This window comes from Ictidomys tridecemlineatus, chromosome X (genome assembly GCF_052094955.1).
Source record: "Ictidomys tridecemlineatus isolate mIctTri1 chromosome X, mIctTri1.hap1, whole genome shotgun sequence".
Lineage (NCBI taxonomy): Eukaryota > Metazoa > Chordata > Mammalia > Rodentia > Sciuridae > Ictidomys > Ictidomys tridecemlineatus.
The window spans coordinates 44,232,402-44,257,425 of NC_135493.1; the positions used below are offsets into that span (position 1 = coordinate 44,232,402).

General features: G+C 37.1%; 1 long non-coding RNA gene across 11 annotated transcripts in view; it reads left to right on the forward strand.

Annotated features, from left to right (window-relative positions):
- The window catches only part of LOC110597944 (uncharacterized), a 117,214-nt gene that overhangs the window by 76,583 nt on the left and 15,607 nt on the right, over window positions 1-25,024 (forward strand). For 9 of the 11 annotated variants that reach the window (XR_013431747.1, XR_013431742.1, XR_013431743.1 and 6 more), the window contains 2 exons: window positions 3,635-3,777; window positions 13,337-13,445. This is a non-coding gene — a long non-coding RNA (uncharacterized LOC110597944). Of the gene's footprint in view, window positions 1-3,634; window positions 3,778-12,715; window positions 12,743-13,336; window positions 13,446-25,024 lie in introns of all 11 variants that reach the window. The other 2 variants (XR_013431749.1, XR_013431752.1) reach the window with 2 other exon arrangements.

The following is a 25,024-nucleotide window of genomic DNA, read 5'->3' on the forward strand; positions in this document are numbered from 1 at the left end:
CATCATGGTAGGATACAGCCACAGTTTTAGTCATATTCATGTTTATCAAATAAATGTGCATAAAAAACTTGGGTAAGAAAAAGTCTGAGTGTTATTATGATACAACAGAAGCTCATGGCAATATTGTATTTTTCACAGCTTTCTTGCAATATAATTTGAAAACAATACAATTACCCATTTACCATTTTAAAGGTACAGCTTAATGGCTTTTAGTATATGTATAGAGTTTTAGCACCTGAATTTTAGATATTTTCATCTCCCTAAAAATGTGATATTGTGCTCAGAGCAGTTAAACCCTGATCCTAACCTCAGCCCAGGGAAACAAAACTCTGGATTTTCCTATTCCAGACATTTCATACAAATAGAACTACACAATATTTGGTCTTTTGCATCTGACTTCTTCACCTTTTTTATGGTTGATCTTTATTATAACATATTAGTATTTCATTCCTTTAATTGATTAAAAAATACAGCGCTTCATTTTATTTATCCATTCACCAAGATGGAAACATATGGGTTATTTCCACTCTTTGGTTGTTGTGCATGTTGATGATGCTACATACATTCCTGGGCCAGTTTATATGTAGATATATATCTTCATTTATCTTGGGTGTGCACCTAGGAGTGTAATGATGACACATATGAGAACTCCCTGTTTAATGGTGAGAAGAAATGCAAGACTGTTTTCATGACCTTGGCAGCCTTAAGAAGCATTGGCTTAGCCTTTTATTTTCACCAGATTAGACCAAGGTCATGGGTTTTAAGAGGAAACACCAGGATTTAAAGTACATCCTCATCGTATTATATCTGGGAATAAGGATATCCATGTGATATCACTGGGGATGCTAACATTCATCACTTGGTTAAGGTGATGTTTGCCAAGGTTCTCTAGTGGACAGTGACTGTGTTCCATCTGCTTACTGTCATTGCAAGTGAGCTACTAAATCAGTTCTGCCCTCAGGGGTTGGGATCAGAATTAATCTTCACCTCATGGAAGGCAGGTAGCAGCATATGTTAATGTGGAATTATTGAATGAAGATAATTTGTCTCCTCTTACCTATTCCTTCAGCCATTTGTTTATATCACTTTGGATTTATGTGCTATAATTATATAGGTTGTGTCATTTCATTCAAAGGAAATGCCAGCATCTTGATTTTTGTGGGGCAGCCTAGAATGTGAGTTTCTAGGGAGATCAGAGCACCCAGATTCCTGGCAGCAGCAAGACACAAAGCTTTAGTGAGACTCCAGGCTCCACTACCAACAAGTATTAAAAAGTTTCCCTGATTTACATAAACATTTCCAACTTCATATAACCCAATTTAAACTGTAGATTTAATAACAAATCACTTAAATGAAGATTCATATTAGAAGAGATATAATAGTTTGGTTATATTAGTTTAAACACTAAACATCTGGGGGCTGTGGTTATAGCTCAGTGGTACAGCACTTGCCTAGCACATGTGAGACACTGGGTTCACCATATAGAAAATAAATAACATGAAGGTATTTTGTTCATATATAATTAAAAATACTAATCATCTGTTCTAGATGAAATACCTGTTATTTTGATTCAGCCTCTGTCTGTCTGCTATCATTAAGCCTTGTGGCCCATCATTGACATGAAGTCATTGGGGATATTAAACTTTTCATCATTTTATTGATGAAAAGCCCCATGAGGAGGCTTTTAAAACATTTTCCCCTCATACACTTCCCAGAATATAAAATGTTGATATCATGGATGGAATGTTAACTGTGTGTTGTAGTTCTTTGTAGTGTCACAAACAATTATAATATGTACCATCCCCCTACCCCTGAGAACCAGTTTGAAGCCTCTTGTGGGCAATATCATCCCTGTTGAGAATGCATGTAACATTGAAATCAGAGCAAAATATGGAACCCTATTCCTGCCCCTTAGTTGAGATGTGGTGCTGGAATCCTTCCTTAGCCTTTGTCAGTCTGAACATGGTCATCTGTTTAAAGGGAGTCACCATGCCCTCCTTACATATTTGTAAGGGTCAAAGAGAAATCCTATTCACAGTGTATGGTGTGGAGTTAGATTTCAACCAGCGTTTGTCTTGGCAGAAATTTCTCCTCTCCCAGAGAAGTGATGAAAGTTACCTAAATCAAAGAGCACACTTGCCCTGGAGGCCACCATCTGGATGTAGCAGAAAGAAGCAGCACATCCCCCATTTACATTATGAATCAAGATTTGGGGCTTCTCAGTGTTACAGGAGGGCCTTGCTGAGAAAGAGGAAAAGAGTTGACCAATTTCATTTAATTCCTCATCATTTTCTGTCCCTTTGATATTCTAATTTGATGTTGGGGAAACAGTTTCCCATATAGCCTCACTGGAAAGGAAAGTGCAGATAAAGAGGACGCAGGGATCCTAAAACCTTGACACTAGGTCCATTACCACCTACAGGACCCTACGCTGGAATTTCATTTGCACCATCAACTTTTTCAAAGAGGGGTTCTTGGAAGAGTACCCACTTGGACGCTGCTATTATCATTATTTTTCAGTTTGAGACAGAGGCTCTCTAAGTTGCTTAGGGGCTTGCTAAGGTGCTGAGGCTGCCTTTGAATTTGGGATCATTCTCCCTCCACCTCCCCAGTAGCTGAAATCTTGGTAATAGCCACATTCTTAGTCCCAACAACCTGGGCAGAGCGCTCCCAATTACCAGCATCCTCAAGTGCTTTCTCTAATTAGCATGTTTCTCAGGTACCCTGAAGGGTAAAGGCATATTGTTTTAAAGGAGAAACCGGGGGACAGTCAGGAAGACTGCGCAAAGCATTTCAGATTTTAGGAAGAGCCTGCGCACCACTATTGCCATAGAAACCTGATGTCATTATGGCGACTTTGGTGACTGACGACATTCTAAAAGAGGCCAACTTGCTCGGGTTCGAGGGCAGGGCGCCTCCTTTAGGAGTTTGGGCCCATCTGAGTCTCAGCCTAGTTCCTCTAAATAGTGCACTTTCCCAGGTGGGGGCCTGGAGAGTGAAGCTGTCCTGCTTCCAGAGAAAGGTTAGGGGATTAATAGGACACCGGCCCAGAGGCATCTCTGGGGCGGGACCAACCAAAATCGCGGTTGCCATAGAAACCTGACGTCATGAATGCGACTATTCGAAAGGAGACCGACCTGTTATCCTGAGAAGAGCAGCGTCCAGCCTACAGGTTTTGGTTCTCCGAAGAGGGCGTGGGTTTCTCCGGGTGCGGGCTGAGCCTCCCTGGGGTGTGGGGAGACGAAGAGATCCCTGGCCCAAGTCGCCTCGTTTCCGCTCTGGGTCTTGGTCCTTTGCTGACCGGAGAGGGAGAGAGACTTGGGGCCTTCCTGGCCCCAGGCAGCGTGATGTCCTGCTTCAGGGGTGGCCTGGACCTCCTTTCCATGTAAAGGCAGGGCACGGGAGGGTAAGACAGGGAAGCACCCTCCACTAGGCTTCTCTGTAAATTGGGGGCAAGAATGCTCAACCACGGGATTGGCAGAACTTTCGAAGATACCACACGTATAAGCCCCATTGCTCTGTGGTTATTGTGGGATCACGAATGCTCACTTAAGTGCCTAGCATGGTTCCACAGATATAGTTATTCCAATAAAGCATAGTAGTCATTTCTGGATTCTTTCCTTCCTCTGGGCAGCTCTTCCTCTGGTAACTGAGCTCATATTAATTGTCTGAAGAAGACAGTTTCTGAAGATGTGTGCCATGATGGCTGCTGAAGCTTCTACTCCAGATCTGAAGAGCAAGCAGTGCTCAGGAGGCCCCCCAACACTTCCATCTCTGGTAAGATATAACACTGTCTTAAATGATTTCATAGATCTGAACAAGAGTACATAGTGAAATAGCACACATGAGGTTCACAAAATATCCATAAAGTAGAGAAGCTATTTTAATCTCTTCCTTGAAGAGGTTCAGCAGGTAGAATTTGCCTTTAGCAGGTACTATGCTTTATAGTAATCCTTGAGACCCATCTTTGGAATGCCTTTGCTTGTCACAAAATAATGACTAGTTTAGCTAAAGAACGTGCTGTTTAACACGCATTTAAATATATTCTCTATTAATGATAATGAACAAATCTCATATACTTCTCATGAGTGTGGAAATAAGTAGTTGACTGCAAGAAAGACCTTTTAGGAATTTGAAATTGTAACATGAAAACTTCCCAGGTAGCTACAGTTTTATCCACTGTCTGATTATTTTTAGGCCTGAAATGTTTTAAGAGTTACCTTAAAATGTCCTTTATAAAAATTTAATAATTTTAAAATAACAATTCCTAGTAACATATACCAAATGACCAGGTGCTCCTAAATCATTATATCCCAGAATATCACATTTTCAGTTAACAGATAAGTTTTGATTTCTTGTAATTTCATTTAAATAGAATCAGATGGCTTGTACTTCTAAGATCTCACTTGTTTTATTCAGCTTACATATTTGTTTTAGTTTTTTAAATTATCTTACCCATGAATACATGAAACAGCAGAAGCATTATTTCTCAATACTTGGACAGGATTCTTTTAGTATTCAACACATACTATCCACTGGAGGAAGACTTTTGTAGGAAACGGAGATTACCAATTCTCTTGTGAAGCACCTCAATATCCATTTTATATACACTGAAAGGAAAATATTTAATAGATTTATCTACAAATGTAGGAATATAATACTTTACAAGTGAATATAACAATTTGGAGTTATTGAGTATGCTGCAAGAAGATAGTCCATGTAGACTAGGACAAGGGCCTTTGCTAATAAAAATCCTGCCTGCACCTTACTCTCCAACCACCCTGTCTCCAGAACAGTTAGAAATGAATGCTTGTTATTTAAGCCAACCAGTTATGGTATTCTGTGATAGCAGCCATGACTAACTAAGGAACAATTGCAATATTACTATTTTTCCCTGTTGTAAAGGAAGTTTTTGGGCTTTAATGGTGATAAAAATCAAACCATAGCATTGGCTTGTGTTCCAGATTATTTTTGTTTTGCACCTACATATTTAGTACCAAGAATAAGAAAACGTGAGTAAGTTAATAGGAATCACATGAATATATGTATTTCAGTAATTTAAAAAGAGGTATTCCATGTAACATAAATCTTTACATGTAATTTCTTTCATTCTTATTCACTAACAATATAAATTTGTATCCTAATTACTGAAGATTTTAATAAATAGATCATTCTATATAGATTTAGTGATAGTGGTCTCCAGCAGAAACTTTTGCTCTCCTTTGCGGAGTATAGTTTTCAGATTTTAGGGGGTGGTTAGAATTCACAACAATATATTTTTAAAATATTTTTTAGTTGTAGATGGACACAACACTTATTTTAAAATATTTTTTTAGTTGTAGTTGGACACAACACTTTAATTTTTATTTATTTATTTTTATGTGGTTCTGTGGATCGAACCTAGCACCTCATATGTGCTAGGCGAGTGCTCTACCGCTGAGCCACAGCCCCAGACCTGGACACAGTACCTTTTATTTATTTATTTATTTATTTATTTATTTATTTATTTATTTATTTATTTATTTATATGTGGTGCTGAGGATTGAACCCAGTGGCTCATATGTGCTAGTCAAGAACTCTACTGGGTGCAGCCAATTTTGAAAGCAGTATGGAGATTTCTTGGAAAGTTGGGAATGGAACCACCATTTGACCCAGCTATTCCCCTTCTCGGTCTATTCCCTAAAGACTTAAAAAGAGCATGCTACAGGGACACTGCTGCATCGATGTTCATAGCAGCACAATTCACGACAGCAAGATTGTGGAACCAACCTAGATGCCCTTCAATAGATGAATGGATAAAAAAAAATGTGGCATTTATACACAATGGAGTATTACTCTGCATTAAGAAACGACAAAATCATAGAATTTGGAGGGAAATGGATGGCATTAGAGCAGATTATGCTAAGTGAAGCTAGCCAATCCTTAAAAAATAAATGCCAAATGACTTCTTTGATATAAGGGGAGTAACTAAGGACAGAGTAGGGATGAAGAGCAGGAGAAGAAGATTAACATTAAATAGGGATGAGAGGGGGGAGGGAAATGGAGAGAGAAGGGAATCTGCAAGGAAAGGGAAGGTGATCCTCAGGGTTTTATAAAATTACATACAAGAGGAAGTAAGGGGTAAGGAAGAAGTACACAAGTGGAATAAATGTTTTACAGTAGAGGTGGTCGAGAGAGGAGAGGGGAGGGGAGGGGAGGGGTGGGGGGATAGTAGATGATAGGTTAGAGAGCAGAATTCATCAGACACTAGAATGGCAATGTGTAAATCAATGGAAATGTAACTGATGTAACCGATGTGATTCAGCAATCTGAATACGGGGTAATAATAGAAGTTCATAACCATTCTGAATCAAATTGTGAAACATGATATATTAAGAAAGATGTAATGTTTTGAAAGACCAACAATAAAAAAAAAAAAAAAACTTTAGCCAACTTAAAAAAAAAAAAAAAAAAAAGAACTCTACTGGGGCTGGGATTGTGGCTTAGTGGTAGAGCGCTCGCCTAGCATATGCGAGGCCCTGGGTTCGATCCTCAGCACCACATAAAAAAAAATTAAATAAAGATTGTGTCCAACTACAACTAAAATTTTTTTTTTTAAAAAAGAACTCTACCACTGAACTACGACTCCACCCCCACAAAACAATATTTTTTACAACTTTACTTTGTTGCACTATACATGGCTTGCATTGGAAAAAATAATATCTTTCTACCCGGTTTCCTGTGATTCCAGGAAAATGCTATAATGAGAGGATTTCAGCTCAGAGTTTGTTCATATCTTGGCTACCATCACCGCTTCCTTCAGTTTTTGCATGCTTTAAAAATTGAGAGAAAATGTACATAACATAAAATTCATCATTTTAACCATTTTAAAATGTACAATTAAGTGTTTTTTAGTATAATCACCATTTTGTACAACCATCACCACCATTTGAATTTTTTATGGTGCATTATGGCCCTGGATGTGGTCCGTCTTGGTGAATGTGCCTTGTGAGCTTGAGAAGAGTGTGTATTCTGCTATTTTTGGATAAAGTATAGATGGTCTTCAATTTATGATGGGGTCATATCACAATAAACCCTTCATAAGTTGAAAATATCAGAAGTCAAATATGCACTTAATATAACTAAATTACTGATCATCATAACATTGTCTAGGTATTTTTTTTTTGCAGGGGTGGGGGTTGTACTGGGGATTGTACCAAATGGCACTTAATGACTGAACTTCATCCTAAACAACTTTTATTTTTTATTTTGAGATGGGGTTTCACTAAGTTGCTTAGGGTCTTGCTGAGTTTCTGAGGTTGATCTTGACTTCCAATCCTCCTGCCTCAGGCTCTCTAGTCACTGGGATTACAGGCATGCACCACCATTCCTGCTTTGCCTAGCTAACTTAAAAGTGTGCACTACACTTATATTAGCTTAAAGTTCAGCAAAAGCCATCAAAATGTTTTTATAATAAGATATTGAATATCTAACATAATTTCATGAATACTATATAGAATGTATTTTTAAAAACCCAGAATGATAGTATGGGTATGCTTTTGGACCATCAGCTGGTCAGTTCAGAGGTCAAACCATCATAATTTCAGAACATCTATATTCTACAGGTCCATATCAATGATAGCTAGTCAGTTGGTGGTGCTGTTGAATTCTACTGTGACCTTACCAATCTTCTACCTGTTGGATCTGTCGATTTCTGATAATGAGGGTGTTGTTGACGACAGGGACATTCTTTGTTCCACTATGCTGGGCAAGAATTCTTCCCATTGACTGAGTCTAAGCCTAGTTCCTCTAATTAGTAGACTTTCTCACCTGTCCTAAAGAGTGAAAGTGTTTTGCTGTCAGAAAATGGCAGGGGACAAAGAGGAGGACTGTGCAGAGGCATTTCTGATGCCTTGGTCCATCCTGGGAATCACAGTTGCCCTAGAAACCTTATGTCATTATGGCAACCATGATGAGCATGCTGAAAATTTAAAGGAGATCAACTTTCTCTGGTAGAAAGAGCAGCGTCCTGCCCACTGGTTCTTGGACTAGGGTCTGGGTTTGGGGAGGTAAAGGGATCTCAGACACAATTTGCCTTATTCCTGTAATGCACTTACTTGAGAGGGACAGAGATGTGGGACCCTCCTAGCCGAAGGTAGTGTGATGTCCTGTGTGGATACTGAGGGATTGTAAATCCCTGTATGAATTTAGTCCACTTCTTATTTCTTTTCAAATTTAGAGGATCAGAGATGAGAAAAAGTGAAGGAAAAGGTCCTGGTGAAAAGCACACGATACCTTCTGGTTGTTATGATCACTACCTAGTTGTACCCGTGCCATTGGTCACTGAGCCAATGCTTCCTTCCAGTTTTGAAACTTGGTGCTTCATTGGGAAGGAGATGTGGGGCTAGGGACTGTTATGTCCTAGACCTACCTTCCACATAAAAGTGGATCAAGAATTCTTACCCTTTGGATTGCTGGGACCCTCAGTGATAACACATGCTTCTATAATAGTGATCTCAAGTCTCTCTCAGATTGAGGTTGAACTATGCAGTTCATTGGATAGTCTTCCTTGCAATTTGAGATTTAATGTGACCATGTATTCTTTCATGGTCACCACATTTTTGTCCATTGGTACTTGAGATTTTACCCAAGGACACCTTATTTCTGAGCCATATCCCCAACCCTTTTTAGTTATTTTATTTTATTTTTGAGACAGGGTCTCACTAAGTTGTATAGGATCTCACTAAGTTGTGGAGTCTGGCCTGGAACTTGTAATCCTAGTTTGAACCACATGAGTCTTTGGGAGTACAGGTGTCTACCATCCTGCCAGCTCTTTTAAAAGAATTTTTAAAAGAAGCCAGGAAGTTATCAAGTGTTAGTTCGAATGTCACGTAGAAGAATTCACTATTTTCAAAAGTAATATCATATATTTGTTCTCTTATAATAATACTAGCTATGAACACTTAAGTAACCAGGTAGACCTCAATATTATTCTCATTATTTTCCAGGACATAACATTTTCAGTTCTGTCGTAGCTAGCTTTCATACCACACTAATGCCCTGTGTCCAGGCAAGCACAGCACTTTTGTTGCCATAGATTAGGTTTCAGGTCTAAATGGAATCATAGAGGTGTTTGTGTTTGTGTTTTAATTTGGTTTCTTTCATTCTTGCTGTTTATTTTTAGATTAATCCATTTTATTGTATTTATAAATAGTTCATTATTTAATTTATTTAATTTTTTATATTGGTGGGGATTGAATTAGGATCTTGTGTTTGTTAGGCAAGTGCTCCATCTTTGAGCTATACCCCCAGCCTGTTCATTCTTTTTTATTGCCAAATAGTATTCCAGTATGTGGCTATCCCAAAATGTTTTATATATTCACCTATTGTTGGATATATTTTTTCCAATTCAGGGCTCTTGTAAATAAAGTTGCTTTCAGCACTTTTGAATAAGTAATTTCATGTAAATATGCTTTTACCCTCCAGGACAAATATTTAGGAGTACCTGACTAGATCATATCTTAGATATAAGATTAGCATGGTAAGAACCTATCAAACTGTCTGCCATGGCTATACCCTTTTCCATGGCCACCAACAGTGTATGAGAGTTGCATCATCCACAATCCTGACAGTGCTTGGTATGGTCAGTCTTTTTAATTTTAGCCATCCTTATGAGACTGTACTAGTATCTCACTGTAGTTTTTTCTTCCCTTTTCCTAATAATTAATGATGTTGAGATCTTTTTGCACATTTGACATTTGTATATCTTCTTTAGCAGAGTGCCTATTCGATCTTTTTGCCCTTCTCTCTTGTGAATTACTATCTCAACCAAGATCTGCAATCAGACCTGTCTCCAAGGGCCCCTGGTTCCTTTTAGAGGATATGTTTAGAGGATTCAATCTGGGTAGTAGAGTTACTCATGACTATTTGGTTGCTTGATATTTATTATTCAAGTCATCACATGGATCCAGTAAGTATAATATTTTTAGGAGAATGCCACAGTCTGGCTGGGCACAATCAGGAGCCACTTGTCAAAAGAAACGAACTTTATTTTTAGAACCACACACGCCAAACAAAACTGCTCCTCAGGAAAAACCTTCAGAGCCCAACTGCCACCACCGGCTTCCCACAAGCCTCTCCACCTCCCCCACTCCTCCTGCTCTTGAGGCCGATTGGCTGGGTTGTGTGGGCGGAGCCAAAAAAAAGTCCCCCAATGAGCAGCTCCGTAGTCTGAAAGGGCGGGGAAACAGCTCAGTGAACATCACCGCAGAGGAGCCAATCAGCTAGAAGTTGCTGGGGCCGCTGTGAGCCAATCATCAGCTGGCAGTCTGAAAGTTTGCTGGGGTCCCTTCGGCTGTGGCTCTCAACAGGAGAACATGCATCATTGATTTATCATTTTAACCTTAGAATTTTAAAAATGTAAGAAAGTATAAAGTTTATATGAGTCATATTTCAAAGGTAAAATGTAGTATATTATACATTAGTCCAGTAGAGTTTCTACAGAGATGGAAACGTTTTGTATCTACATTTGTCCAACACAGCAGCCACTAGCTCTCTACGGCAATTGAATACATAAAATGTGATGAGTATGATAGAGAAACAGAAGTGTTAATTTCATATATATTTAACAACCTAAATAGCCAGGTGTGGTCAATGTATATGAGTTCGGACATGAACTGCTCCACATATTTTTCTATGCCTTGGTTTCTTACTTGGCAATATACCCTACTATCGACTGTAGAGTAGTAGATAACAGGAGTCCTCCTGGCTTATTATACCTGCAAAGTACTCTAGGATATAGATGTGCTTTAGATTATTAAGTCAATCCCTTTTTAGAGCATTCAATCTGGGTACTAGAGTTACTCATGACTACCTGGTTGCTTGATATTTCTTGTTCTATTTATCACATGGATCCAGGAAATATGTTTGAGAGAATATACATCATTGATTTTTTTTTATTTTAGCCTTAGATTTTTAAAAATGTAATAAACTATAATATTTATTTGATTCTTCTTCTAATTCATAGGTAAGAAGTAGTATATTGATAATTAGTCTGAGTTTCTATAGAGATGAAAATATGTGTGTACATTGTCCAACACAATGGGCACTTGACATCTGTGGCAGTTGAATACCTAAAATGTGATGAGTGTGATTGAGAAACAGAATCTTTAATTTAATATAAATTTAATCAACTTAAATACCCAGTTATAGCTGGTGCCTATATGAGATTGGACAACAGATGCCCTACACACTTTCTTGTGCCTTGGTTTCTTATTTGGCAATATATCCTAAGGACAAGTGTATAGTAGAAGAGAAAGGGAGTCTTCCAGGCTTATTGTACCTGCATAGTATTCTAGGATGTAGATATGTCTTAGATCATTTAGTCAATTCCTTCTTGGTGAATGTGTATCTTATTTCCAGTTTTCTACTGTTCTGATTTGTTCTGCCAGGAAAGACCTTATGCTTATTCCTCTTTCTATTTTGCTTGCATGCATGGGATAGATTCTTAGAAGAGGAATTGTGCTGATTCCAAGGGAACATATCTGTACCCCAGAAAAGAGAAGATTTGAAGCTTAAAGCATCCGGAATGTAGCAAAAGAAGCATATGTTGTTCCTATCTCATTCCTTAGATTCCATGTGCTTTCTGCTCTCTTGTAATAATGGGTTAGCTAGACTGATGCTGGGAGTCATCCAGCCTGCATTCTGGATGCCACAGCCATCTATTGACCACAAGACCTTAGCTGAGTCCTTTCACTTTGTTGACTTTTGAACTGACATAGAAGGACACTGTATATAGAAAAAGTGGTTAGCAGCCTGGCCTTTGGGGTGAGAGGGCCTGGGTGTGACCCTCTGAACTACTACTTGCTGTTTGTATGATCTAGAGCAAGCAATTTATTTATTATTTGCCCTAATATGACATCTTGTATTACTGATCATCATCATCACCCTCATGCTCATTCCACCACCCATCCAAAATGTGAATGATAAGTGTGGAGATTATACTACCATGTGTATACTACCACAAAATTTGATTTTATAACTTTTGTATTATGTAGTTTACATAGAGATTAAATGAAGTCTCTAGAAAGCTTATGAGCAGATGCACATATATTACTATGCTATAGATATGGAATTTCAAATCAGGCACATTGTTCAAGAAATGGGGCTTAGCCAGGCTAGGAGGCACATGCCTATAATCCCAGAAACTCAGGAGGCTGAGATTGTAGGATCTCAAGTTCAAAGCTAACCTCAGCAACTTAGTAAGACCCTTCCTGAAATAAAAATAAAACAGGCTGGGGATGTAGTTCAGTGGGTATGTGTCCCTGGGTTCAACCAATCCGTGTATCCAAAAACAAGAAAAGAAATGGGACTTGATCAGCTGGTACAAGACTCATTAATAGGAAAATTAGATTATATCTTATACCTTGTTGTACAGTTAGAATGATTTTATTTTAGCTTAAAATTTCAGACAAATAAAAAACCCCAGAAAAACAGAATACTATATATATAAATAATACTAGTTATATGAAATGTAGCATATGAATATTTGCATATATGTCTGCACAGAAAAAAACAATGTAATTAAATAGCCTAATGTAAATATCAGTGACAGTGAGAATGCTGAGTATTCATACTTTTAACTTCTTTACGTGATTCTGTATTAAACATTAGCAATGAAGAGGAGAGATTATATATGTTAAATTTATAGTTCCTAAAATATCTGTTACTATTTCAGGAACAGAGAACTACAAAATTAATCCAGGTAAATAAAAAATTATTACTCCTTAATTACATCCCTTTCTTTCTCTCATAAAGATAATCACTATTCACAATGAGATGATTATCACTCCTGTGCATAACTTTACCTTTTACTCAAAGAACTTTCTAAATAAAATACCATTATTTTTCTGCAATACACATGGTATTCTTATCCAGCTTGCTAGTTTACTTGACATTTTCTCTGTGTGTATGTTGATTGTAACTGATTGTTTCAGTCAAGGGACCCTTGTGAGGAGTTCATGGGGTAACCTTCAATCTCAGCATGGTATTTGGTTCATCATCCAGAAAGCCAGTGTTTGTGTCCTTTATATTCCAACTTCCCAAGTGCACCGCTCTTTAATGGGGTTATTTCTTAGCCTTAATGAGAATTGCTATACTTTAATGAGAATTTGAGAATGCTAGAAAGGTACCACACACACTCATACATATTACATAGGGAATTCAGTGCCATCTCTGTGCTGTGCAGTGTGATAGAGTTGTGATGGAAAAATTCCTCACCCTTTCATTGAATAATTATCCTCTTCCTGTATTAGTTGGGGCACTCTGTATTTACATCCATTGTGCACATGTCTTGCAGCTCGAGTACCTTCTTGGAGCTCCAGAAAAAAGTAACACTGGATCTTCAGAGAGGGACACCAAAACAAGAGTGAGAAGCTCTTCCTAGACTGTGCCTTAGCTGCCCCAGAGTGAGTTCCTTCTCCTGTCTTTGCCTACACTGTCATATAACTATTTCCTGAATTCTTGTTCTTCTTCACATCTTTAGTAGCTGAGGAGGAGGAGAGGTCTCAGTGATGATTGGTCCAGTTCCAGGTCCTTTTGGAAGTTCTGGTGACCTCTGTAGAGTCACTTTGGTATATAGGAGAAGAAGGCCTGACTGGACTTACCAAATACTTCTCAGAGTAGATCTGGTTCTGTTGCCCTGGTATGGACTTAAGGGCACCTATAACTATTATGAGGACCTATAAGTAGTCCCTTGACTCTCTAATTAGTATGCTTTCTCAGTTGGTAGCCTGAAGAATGAAGGTATTTCCTTTCAGTGAAAAGCAAGAAGATAAAGGTCCAAAGGTATTACCAGTTTGGAAGAGCATTGTTCATATTGTGGTTACCATAGCAACCTGACATCTTCATAGTGACTATGGTGACCTTTTAATAGAGACAGATCTGCCATGACTGGAATGGTAGGGATCTGTTTTTAGGTATTTGGACTCACATAAGATTAGTGGTGCCCTTAGGAGGGTGCTGAACCTCTGTGGTGTGTAGGGAGGTGAAGGGATCCCAAATCTAAGTCCATTCATTTTTGCTCTGGGACTCAGCATCTCATGAAGGAGAAAGATGTGAGCATTCCTGGCTGAAATGAATGTGGTGTCCTGCCCCAGAGTATCCTGGAGCTGTTTTCCCTGTAAAGCCAGGACACAGGAGGATAAGACACGTAGTAAGTCTCTCTGAGTCCAGCCTCCTGGTCCTACAGGATTGCTGTGACCTTCAATGATAATACCTTCTCTAATAATAATTAGTGATTCCCATGTATCTCTCTGATGAGTGTTGAAATATAAGTTGATTACAACATCTTCCTAGCATTCTTCCATGAAGCCATGTTTTTAATGTACTTTATAATGTTTTTTTAAAAGAATCCAGGAATTTATACATAGTATTAGCTAAAATTATTAAAATGTCATATATAAGAATTCAGTGTTTTCAAAAATAATGATACCATATAACATACCCTACTATAGCTCCTAAAATATCCAGATAGACCTAAATATTGTCATTCCCTAGGACATAACATTTTCAGTTTTGTAGTACCCAGTATGCATACCACTCACACTACCCTGTGGTTAGGCAGACAGACCACACCTTTTACTACAGAGTAGATTCAATGTCCTAGAAATTCATTGAAAATGAATCCCAAAGGTTTTTTGTTTGCTTGTCTTTTGATTTTGTTGATTTGGATTCTTTCATTCATCCTATTTTGGGATTTATTCATTTTGTTACATATATCAATGGATCAATATTTTTTGTTGATTCACGTAATCCAGTTTATGGATATAGAATAATTTGTTTTATCCATTCACCTGCTGTTAGATGTGGGGGTTGTTTGTAATGTGGGACTCTTGTTAATAAAGGACTTAAAAGCATTTGTGAATAAATATTTTTGTGAAATTATGCTGCTTTCTTTCACTAGTTAAATAATTAGGAGTTCAATGTCTGGATCATAACATAGATATAAGATTAACATGGTAAGAAGCTTCCAAACGGCAGTGGTTGTACGTTTTCATTGCTACTAGTATTGTATGAGGGTTGTATCCTCTAGGACTTTTCCGGTGCTTGGTGTGCTCAGTGTTTTTGACCTTAGGCCTTGTGCTGTGTTGTAGATTTCATTGACCTTTCCCCAATGGTAAAGTATGTTGAGTGTTTTTTCACAAACTTGATGTTTGTATATCTTCTTTATTGCCTTATCTATTCAAATCTTCTGGCTATTTCTCTTGTGGTGTCTTTATTTTCTTTTTATTAACTACTATGAGATTTTCAACATTTTTAGATACAAATCCTTTTACAGATATGATTTCTTAATATATTTTTCTCAACTGATGACTTGTGTATTCTCTCTTCCAACCACAAATTTGGAAGAATTGATGTTTTACATGATTTTTTTCATGTTTTCAGACACTAATATATTCTTGTTTCTATTTTGTTTTTATTTTATTTTACTTTTTTTCAAACTTTTTAGTTGTAGATTGAAAAAATACCTTTATTTTATTTATTTGTTTTTTTTAATATGGTACTGATAATCAAACCAGTGCCTCATGCATGCTAAGTGAGCACTCTACCACTGAGCCAAAACCACAGCCTCTTGTTTTTATTTTTTTTTATTTATTGGTTTGTTTTTGAGACAAGACCTCTCTACATTGCTTAGGGCCTCTCTAAGTTGCTAGTGCTGTCTTTGATCTTTTGACCCTCCTGCCTTAGCCTCCCAAGCTGCTGGGATTACAGGCTTATGCTACTATCCCCAGCAGAGCTATAGTTTTTAACTGGGAGTAATTCTAAATTCTTAAGTTTTTCAATTATTGATTATTATTGTGGTGTCTCATCTAAGATATCTGTTCCTAATCCATACTCAATAAGGATTTTCCTCTGTGTTTTTTGCTAGATGTATTGTAGGTTTAGGATTTATGTTTAGATATATGATCCATTTGAGTAGAGTTTTGTATATATATAGTATATAGATCTCAGTTAATACTTGCATATTTGGATATCCATTTTTCCCAGCACATTTTGTTGAAAAGATTGTCTATATTCTCTACTAAATTGCCTTTGTATCCTTATGAAAAATCAGTTATCCATATATGTATTGGTGTATTATTTGTAGACTCTCTGTGTTGTTCCTTTGATATACATACTTGGCTAACCTGATGCCAAAAACTTACTGTCTTGATTACTGTAGGTTCATAAAATTTTTTGAAATTAGGTAGCATGGTTCTCTAACTGTCCTTTTACAAAGTTTTTCTTTTGTATTGATCCTTTGTATTTTCATATGAGTTTTAGAATTAGCCTTCTAGTTTTTTATCCATTTTGTAGGATTTTTTATTAGGATTGCATTGAATCTATAGATTAGTTTTGGAAGAATAAATAATACTAAGTCTTATGACCCATGAAGATGGTATGTCTTCCATTTATTTAGATCTTCTTTAATGCTCTCAGCAAATATTTGTGGTATTCATTGTATCAGCATGGCACATCTGTGATCAGATATTCATAAATTTTCATAATTTTTGATGCTACCATACATGGAAATATTTTAAAGTATAATCGTTACGATATTATCATTGTACTCTCAACTACCAAATGCAACAATAGTAGTGAATAATCTTTTTGGTTGAAACCACAGTCTGGTAGTGCAGGACCACCCCTTCCGAACAGCAGACTACCACGGGAAGTCAAGCACGGTGAGCGGTCAAGACCTGTGGTTCAGATCCACCCACATCAACTTGCACAGAACCCAGATCCAGATTACAGTATCATTCATTGAGGGACCCCAGCAGGGTCTGGAAGCCCAATGTCAAGGTGAGGTACAGACAACCTGCACAGGTACTACAAGAATATAGGGAAGAAACTGTAGTATCTCAGATCCACACTGCAAGAAAGGAAGACACATAGCAACATGAAAAAACAAGGGAGGAAAGTGCCCCAAACAAACCAGGACACTATAATAACAGAACCCATGGACAGCAAAGTTGATGAAATGTCAGAGAAGGAATTCAGAAGGTTTATACTTAAAATGATCTGTGAATTAAAGAATGACCTAAATGAGCAAATACAGGCAGAAATTGGTCACTCCAACAATGAGATAAGAGAGCAAATACAGGTAGCAAATATTACTTCAAGAGAGAGAGAGAGACTCTAAAAAAAGTCAGAAATCCTTGAAATGAAGGATACAATAAATCAAATAAAACACTCAATAGAAAGCATAACCAACAGACTAGATCACTTGGAAGAAAGATCGCCAGATAATGGAGACAAAGTATACAATCTGGAAAATAAAGTTGATCACACAGTGAAGATAGTTAGAAACCATGGACAGAATATCCAAGAATTATGGGATAGTATCAAAAGACCAAATCTTAAGAGTTATTGGGATAGAGGAAGGCACAGAGTTTCAAACCAAAGGAATGCACAATCTCTTCCATGAGATAATATCAGAAAATTTCCCAAGCATGAATAACGAATTGGAAAACCAAACACAAGAGAATCTTACAGGACACCAAATGTACAAAATTACAACAGATCTACACCAAGGCACATTATAATGAAAATGCCTAGCATGCAGAATAAGGATAGAATCTTAAAAACTGTAAGAGAGAGGAATCAGATCACATATCGGGGGACACCAACTCGTATCTCAGCAGATTTTTCAACCCAGACTCTCAAATCCAGGAGATAATGGAACAACATATTCAGAGCTCTGAAAGAAAATGGATGCCAACCAAGAATCTTATATCCAGCAAAACTAAGCTTTAGATTTGATGATGAAATAAAAACCTTCCATGATATACAAAAGTTAGAAGAACTTACAAGTAGAAAGCCTGCACTACAGAACATCCTCAACAAAATAGTCCAAGAAGAGGAAATGAAAAACAATGATGAAAATCATCAGAGGGAAGGATTACACTAATGGAACATCTAATCAGAGGAGAAACCAAGTCACATTAATATCAAAAATAAACAAATGCCTGGGAATACAAATCATGTCTCAATAATAACCCTGAATGTTAATGGCCTAAACTCACCAATCAAAATACATAGACTAGCAGATTGGATAAAAAAAAAAGACCCAACAATATACTGCCTCCAAGAAACTCATCTCATAGAAAAAGACATCCACAGAGTGAAGGTGAAGGGTTGGAAAAAATCATACCACTCCCATGGACTGCTAAAGCAAGCAGGAGTTTCCATTCTCATATCAAATAAAGCAGACTTCAAGCTAAATTCAATCAAAAAGGATAAAGAAGGACACTATATATTGCTTCAGTCTGGCTGGGCACAATTCAGGAGCTACTTGTCAAAAGAAACGAACTTTATTTTTATTTTTTTATTTTATTTTATTTTTTATTGGTTGTTCACAACATTACAAAGCTCTTGACATATCATACTTCGAACAATAGTTTCGAACTTTATTTTTAGAACACACACACCAAACCACACAGCTCCTCAGGAAAAACCTTCAGAGCCCAACTGCCACCACTGGCTTCCCACAAGCCTCTCAACCTTCCCCACTCCTCCTGCTCTTGAGGCTGATTGGCTGGGTCGCGTGGGCAGAGCCAAAAAAAGTCCCCCAATGAGCAGCTCCGTGGTCTGAAAGGGCGGGGAAACAGCCCAATGAGCATCACTGCAGAGGAGCCAATCAGTTGGCAGCTGAAAGTTTGCTGGGGCCGCTGTGAGCCAATAATCAGCTGGCAGCTGGAAGTTTGCTGGCAGCTGGAAGTTTGCTGGCAGCTGGAAGTTTGGGGCCCCTTGGGCTGTGGCTCTCAACATCTCCCCCTCTCTGTTTAAACAACAAGCATGTGGCTTAGGGATCATGCCTGCCTTAGGTTGTCCAATAGTACATATGGTTCTTACCCATTATCGGATGAGCTGACCTCAAGGCGTCAGCCTCCTGTCTTAGGTTGGTACCATTGCAATTGGATCTTACTCGTCATTGACTACTGGTCCAGCATACAGCCATACCTGTGGATAGGTCTTTGTACCCGGGGGGTGGTGAGGTTCTTTGCCTCACCTCTGTTGGCCCCCAAATTTTAGCTGAACAACCATGACAAGCAGGAGGGAGGAAGCCAATTGACGGCTCCTTTACCACTGATGACACCATCAGCAAAAATACCCCAACACTACCACAAGTCGCTGCACCAACTATGTATCTCAGCATACAAGTGATACATAGTCCAGGCAAGTTCTGCAAGCAGTTCAGTGATGGCTATTGCAGAAGCTGTAGATTGGTTTTATCTTTGTCTTCACTGGCACTGGGATAAAGATAGGAATTCTGGCAATAATGGCTAAAGATAAAATTATGTAACATTCCAGAAGGCACTAAAAGAAAACAATTTTCTTAACAATTTCCATTATCTTGAAGAGAATTATTAAATATAATGAAAAGGAAAGGTGAAAGTAAACAAACAGATCTGTTAACCTCCTTTTTTGTTCACATATTAAAACAATCCTCAATAGCTGTTTACCCAATTTAAATTAAACCTTTTAAATCATGTGAATTAAAAAAAATTTGGATCCATTTTTTCATGAGCGCTCATCATGTATGATATATGGACATACGTATATACAAACATATAACATAAAACACAAGTGTGCACACATAATATAATACATACAATACATAACATAATAGTAAAGGCCTTATAACTTTTTACAGGTGAAATCTCCATTGCAATGTTTAAAAACTCTATAGTCAAAAAATAGAACTGATCAGCTAAACATTAACCTAGGTCTGTATGAGCTCAAAAAACAAAATAGAACTTCATGATGTGGGAAAGGGTAATAATAAAATAGACATAGAAAAAAGCATCCTGGTTCTGTCGCAGATGTAAGGATAGTCAAACTGGAGTTTTGGATATCAGCTGTTATAGATTTGAGCCAAATCATCCTCTTTTTGGTCTGTAGAAATTGCTTTAGTTAATCTCCTTGGAATTCAAATCGACTGCTATTCTCCCTGTGGAAACACATAAACAGACCCCTGACTCTAGACAATTACTGGGTCAGGACCTTTCCATTGTCCTGTTAGAATATCCTTCCAAAGTATTTTGGGCTTATGTACATTTTTTTGGACACATATGCCTTTCCGCAGCACTAAGTCCTGATGAATCCAAATTTAAAAAGTTTAGAGTAAAAAGGGTTATTTTAAGTTTATTTTTGGGGAATATATATCCCTTCCCAATTCCCTCTTTTTGCTTTAATAAGTACATTTTATTAGTTTGATGAGCTCTTTCAACTATGCCTTGTCCCTGTGGATTGTATGAGATTCCTGTTATATGAGTAATGCCAAATGATGAGCCAAATTGTTTAAAAGAGGTAGAAGTATAACAAGGGGCATTATCTGTTTTTAACTGTTTTGGAACGACCACAGTGGCAAAATTGCTCAAGGGAACCATACACCAACAAGACTTAACAATTATGAATGTATTTGCCCCAAACAATGGATCATCTATGTTCATCAAACAAATTCTTCTCAAGTTCAACAGTCAAATAGAACACAACACAATAATTTTGGGTGACTGTCACATACTTCTTTCATCATTAGATAGATCTTCCAAACAAAACTGAACAAAGAAACTATAGAACTCAATAATACAATCAATAACAGACTTAACTGACATATATAGAATATTTCACCCTTCAACAAGAGAATACACTTTCTTTTCAACAGCACATGGATCCTTCTCTAAAATAGACCATATACTATGCCATAAAACAAATCTAATCAAATATAAAAAAATAGAAATACTACCCTGCATTCTGTCAGATTATAATGGAATGAAATTAGAAATCAATGATAAAATAAAAAAATAAAATCCATTCCAACACCTGGAGACTAAATAATATGCTACTGAATGAACAATGGGTTACAGAAGACATCAAGGAGGAGATTAAAACATTTTTAGAGGTGAATGAAAACACAGATACAACATATCGAAATCTCTGGGACACTATGAAAGCAGTTCTAAGAGAAAAGTTCTTTGCATGGACTTCATTCCTTAAAAGAAGAAAAAGTCAACAAATAATTGACTTCACATTACATCTCAAAGCCCTAGAAAAAGAACAAATCAACACCAAAAGCAGCAGAAGACAGGAAATAATTAAAATCAGAGCTGAAATCAATGAAATTGAAACAAAAGAAACAATTGAAAGAATTGACAGAACAAAAAGTTGGTTCTTTGAAAAAATAAATAAAATTGACAGACCCTTAGCTACGCTAATGAAGAGAAGGAGAGAGAAAACTCAAATCACTAACATACGTGATAAAAAAGGAAATATCACACCAGACACTACAGAAATACAGAAGATAATTAGAAATTATTTTGAAAACTTGTACTCCAATAAAATAGATAACGAAGCCATTGACAAATTTCTAGAGTCATATAATTTGCCCAAATTGAATCAGGATGATATCCATAATTTAAACAGATCAATTTGAAGTGATTAAATAGCAGATGCCCTCAAAAGTCTACCAACCAAGAAAAGCCCAGGTCTGGACGGATACACAGCAGAGTTCTAGAAGACCTTTAAAGAAGAACTAATACTAATACTTTTTAATTTATTTCAGGAAATAGAAAAAGAGGCAGCACTTCCAAACTCCTTCTATGAGGCAAATATTACTCTGATTCCAAAACCAGGCAAAGACACATCAAAAGAAGAAATCTTCAGACTTAAATCTCTAATGAACATAGATGCAAAAATTCTCAATAAATTTCTGCCAAATTGAATACAAAAACATATCAAAAAATCATGAACCATGATCAAATAGGATTCATCCCAGGGATGCAAGGTTGGGTCAACATACGGAAATCAATAAATGTAATTCATCACATCAATAGACATAAAGATAAGAATCATATAATCATCTCAATAGATGCAGAAAAAGCTTTTGACAAAATACATCACTAGAAAAACTAGGGATAACAGGAACATATCTCAACATCATAAAGGCTATTTATGCTAAGCTGCAGGCCAACATCATTTTCATTGGAGAAAAATTGAAGGCATTCCCTCTAAACACTTGAACAAGACAGGGATGCTCTCTTTTACCACTTCTATTTAACATAGTTCTTGAAACTTTGGCCAGAGCAATTAGACAGATGAAAGAAATTAAAGGGATATACATAGGAAAAGCAGAACTCAAATTGGTACTCTTTGCTGATGATACGATTCTATACTTAGAAGACCTTAAAAGTTCCACCAGAAAACTTGTAGACCTAGTAAATGAATTCAGCAAAATAGCAGAATATGAAATCAACACCCATAAATCAAAGGCATTTCTGTATATCAGTGACAAATCATCAGAAAGGGAAATGAGGAAAACTACCTAATTTTCTATAACCTCAAAAAAAATAATAATACTTGGGAGTCACTTAATGAAAGAGGTAAGATATCTATATCATGAAAATTAAAGAACCCTAAAGAAAGAAGTCAAAGAAGACCTTTGAAGTTGAACAGATCTACCTTGCTCTTGGATAGGCATAATTAATATTATCAAAATTACCATACTTCCAAAAGCACTATACAGATTTAATGCAATTCCAATCAAAATTCCAATGACATTCCTCATAGAAATAGAAAAAGCAATCATGAAATTCGTCTGGAAAAATAAGAGACCCAGAATAGCTAAAGCAATCCTTAGCAGGAAGAGTGAAGCAGGTGGCATCACTATACCAGACCTTAAACTATACTACAGAGCAATATTAACAAAACCAGCATGGTACTGGCACCAAAACAGACTGTAGACCAATGGTTCAGAATAGAGGACACAGAGACTAACCCACAAAACTCAGTTATTTTACATTAGACAAAAGTGCCAAGAACATGTATTGGAGAAAAGATAGCGTCTTCAGCAAATGGTGCTGGAAAAATTGGAAATCCATATGCAACAAAATGAAATTAAAACCCTGTCTCTCACCATGCACAAAACTCAACTCAAGATGGATCAAGGATTTAGGAATACAACCAGAGGCACTGTGTCTTATAGAAGAAAAAGTAGGCCCTAATCTCCATCATGTGGGATTAGGCCCCAACTTCCTAAATAAGACTCCTGTAGTACAAGAATTAAAATCAAGAATCAATAAATGGGATGGACTCAAACTAAGAAGTTTCTTCTCAGGTGAATAGAGAGCCTACATCTTGAAAGCAAATCTTTACCCGTCACACATCAGATAGAGCACTAATCTCAAGGTATATCAAGAACTTAAGAAGCTAAGCACCAAAACCCCAAATAACCCTATCAATAAGTGGTCCAAGGATCTGAACAGACACTTCTCAGAAGATGATATAGAATCAGTCAACAAATACATGAAAAACTGTTCATCATCATTAGCAGTTAGAGAAATGCAAATCAAAACCAATCTAAGATTTCATCTCACTCCAGTCAGAGTGGCAGCTATTATGCATACAAACAACAATAAGTGATGGTGAGGATGTGGATGAAAAGGTACACTCATACACTGCTGGTGGGACTGTAAATTGGTGCATCCAATATGGAAAGCAGTATTGAGATTTCTTGGAAAATTGGGAATGGAACCACCCTTTGACCCAGCGTCCCTCTCCTCGGTCTATACCCAAAGAACTTAAAAACAGCATACTACAGGGACACAGCCACATCAATGTTTATTAAAGCAGCACAATTCACAGTAGCGAAACTGTGGAACCAACCTAGATGCCCTTCAACAGAAGAATGGATAACAAAAAATGTGGCATATATACACAATGGAATATTACTCAGCAATAAAAGAGAATAAAATCATGGCATTTGCAGGTAAATGGATGGAGTTAGAGAAGATAATGCTAAGTGAATTTAGCCAATCCCCAAAAACCAAATGCTGAATGTTTTCTTTGATATAAGGAGGCTGACTCATAGTGGGGTAGGAGCATGGTAGAAATAGAGGAACTCTAGACAGGCCAGAGGGGTTGGAGGGGAAGGGAGGGGGCATGGGATTATTAATGATGGTGAAATGTGAGGATCATTATTATCCAAAGTACAGATATGAAGATACGAATTGGTATCTTCAAACAGAGATATGAAAAAATGTGCGCTATATGTGTAATAAGAACTTTAATGCATTCTACTGTCATATATAAATAAAATGAAAGAACCCAGAACATCAGTAAATATGTTTTAAAACAATTATAATGTTTTAAAAATGCATATCTGTGGCTTATAAATATGCACAGACATTATTTTATTTTCCTGATTGTTTGAATATGCACAAGACTTTATTTTATTTTCCTGATTGTTCAATAAGCCTGGTTAAACAATTTTTTAAGGTATTGAATTTTCTTAGAAGGACCTTCTTTTAGAGACTATTCTACTCATTGGACAAAATGGTTAAAAATAAAATCATTTGTCAACAATCATTCTTTAAAAACAAACAAACAAAAAAGAAATTAAAAAAAAAAGAAACCACAGTCTGCTCCTGGATTGAAAAGATGGTCAGTGTTTAATATTGTTTTTCCTGTATCTCAGCATGAGATTTTAAACTTCATTGGAAGTGTATTGAAACTAGTGAGGAAAAACTCTCCCAGAGGCAATTCTATCAGTCATTTTCAGAAAAATCACACTTACATAAATAGTCTAGAAGATTTCAATTTTAAATTTGTGCTTAGAAATGAATCTCTTGAGCCAGGCACAATGGTGCACACCTGTAATCCCAGTGGCTTGCGGGGCCGAGGCAGGAGGATTATGAGTTCAAAGCCAGCCTCAGCAAAAGTGAGGAGCTAAGCAACTCAGTGAGACCCTGTCTCTAAATAAAAATACAAAATTTAGGGCTGGGGATGTGGCTCAGTGGTCAAGTGCCCTGGAGTTCAGTTCCCGTAAGGCCCTTTGCCCCCCCCCCCAAAAAAAAAAGAAATGAATCTGTTAAATGTGTGGCCTTTTTGCTTTAGATCCCAGCAAATTTACCCCATTGAATTCTTGGTATCTTGGGTGGTGAGATAAGGGGAAATAACATGTGTGTTATGTGGATATGTGTGTGTTTATATATGTTTGTGTATGTCC